We start from the raw sequence: 2396 nt of genomic DNA on the forward strand, positions 1-2396 counted from the left end.
GGGGCGGGGGCGTGGGGTTATAATGATGAGCCAATTTAAGTAAATTGATCAGCTCTTACAAACAGTTCCAGCTCGAGGATTATATGCGGGTTCTACACCATTGGAGCTTAGCTTCCATTTCTTCTTTAAGGATGGGATGACCCCTTTGATGCTATCCTTTACCAGTAGGCTATGGGCTGCCTTGTCTATTTATGTCACACCAGGCATGATTTGCAATATGCAGTGACTCGGTTAAGTAGGTTCATGTGTTAGAATTATAGATATAATTCAGCAGTGACCAATGTAATTTAATAAGCTAGTTAGGGGCACTTTTCCCTCTTTAAGAGGTTTTTCCCCCTAACCGCAGTTAGTTCACTAACTATGGTTAGTGACTACTAAGGTTTTGTCACTAGGACAAAACCTTATCTCTCACTCTTTCAGTTGTACTCTCTTACACTCTTCTATTGCAACTCAGCTCTCAAGCTTTCAGCTCTCAAGCTCACTCTCTCTCTTGCTCTCTCTCTCTCTTATCTTGTACGCAAAGTTCTTGATGTCCCATGGGCCCATTTTGGCCTTTAGTGGACAATAATACACTTTCTTTCTTTCTTTCTTTCTTTCCCCAAACTCTCACATTTGGTATCAGAGCAGGTTGATCCTGCTCCCTGCTCCTTCCTCGTTCAGCTCCAGCCTACAGCCCACGCTCCTGCTGCTACATCCCGTACGTACAACTCGAAGCAAGAAAAAGACTGTCCGTACAGTCCGTACGACTGTACGGAATCCGTACCCTGCACGTACTTGCGTTATTGCCATTCGTACATGTTGTACCGTCCCACATCAACGCTAGTGCAGCGTCGTATAGCACGTACTGCACCATCGTTGTCGTACAATCTGAGTTCGCCGTACGCACGTGCGTGTACTTGCTTTCGTACTTGCCGTACCTGCTTCCGTACTTGCAATCTCGTTGCCGTACAGCATGATGTCGTCGTACATTCTGCAGCCCCGTTTGTACATGTGACCATACGATCTAATTGTCCGTACAATCAGTACCTGCTCATCCGCACATGTGGCAGATCTGTACCTGCTCATTTGTACTCTGTCGTACATCCGTACCTGGTCATCCGCACTCATTGTACCAGCAGATCTGGTGGTATTTGTGCAGATTGTTGCAGTCTTTTGCAGTCATTTGGGTATTTTCGGGTTCATAGTTTCTTGTGAAGCAGACATTGCAGGAAGATTCAGAGGTTTAGCCCAAAAATTTGGGGCTTTCTGCTGAAATTGCAAAATTTGGGGCTTTCTGTGCTTTTGCCCCTTTCCGGTTGCAATTTCAACCTCGAAATTTGGGGCTTTCAGTTTTGCGGTACAATTTCTTGCAGAAATTTGGGGCTTTTGTAATAACACTGCAATTTCGCAGTGAAATTTGGGGCTTTTGCAGACAGAGCGCAATTCTTGCAACATTTTGGGGCTTTTGATCAATTTTGCAATTTCGGGCCTATTTTGGGGCTTTTGTTTTGGGAGAGCAATTTTTGGAGATTTCAGTTCATACTGCCTTTCTTGAAGTGTTTTGCAGCACTTTTGGCAGATTCTGGAGAGTTTTTGATGCTTGGATAGATTTCTAACAGTGCAAGTGCAGAAATCTGAGTCGCATTTACAGCCAGTGCTTGGCTGTGTTTTTTGGGAGTTGTGCATTTCATTCCCAGTAAGGGAATTCAGTTTTGTATCTGCTTAAATCTCTTTCTCAGATATGGCCCAACAAAATCAGAATGACTTCCAGTTCGGTGGTCTTTCACAGGAAGACAAGTTGGATGGTACCAACTACTCCCTTTGGAGTTTTATGGTACGCAATATTGTAATTTATGGGATTATGTGAATGGGGGTGAGATCCGACCAGCAGGTATGGCACCTAATACCCCTCCTCAGCAAGGAGGTGGAAGAGGTCGTGCACAGGGTGCAGCTGCAGAACAAGTTGTTGGTGCAGCTATAGCCACTACTCCAGAGCAGAAAAGATGGGATTCACGGGATGCCTTAGCTTTGTCATGCATCTCTCTTTCAGTGAAAAGATTTATCATTCTGCATATCCGGTCGTGTAAGACCTCGAAGGTAGCGTGGGATATCTTAGAAAGCATGTATGCAGCCCGGAATGATGCAAGGGTATCTTTCTTGAAAAGAGAGTTAAGTAATACACATATGGAAGAGGGTGACTCCATGTTTGTCCACCTCACAAAGCTATAGGATCTCAGAGAGCAATTATTGAACATAGATGAGATTATTCCTGATTCAGAGATGATTACTACCACTTTGAATTCTCTTCCTGAGTCTTATCTCAGCTTTCATACCTCGCTGAACTTATCATTGAGGGGGGGTGCAAATCCTCTCACTTTTCATGAGTTGATAGGACTTCTGCTTCAGGAAGAGCAGAC

Source organism: Dipteris shenzhenensis, chromosome 24, assembly GCF_047967505.1.
Source record: "Dipteris shenzhenensis isolate YYH24624 ecotype China chromosome 24, Dip_SZ_1.0, whole genome shotgun sequence".
Taxonomy (NCBI): domain Eukaryota; kingdom Viridiplantae; phylum Streptophyta; class Polypodiopsida; order Gleicheniales; family Dipteridaceae; genus Dipteris; species Dipteris shenzhenensis.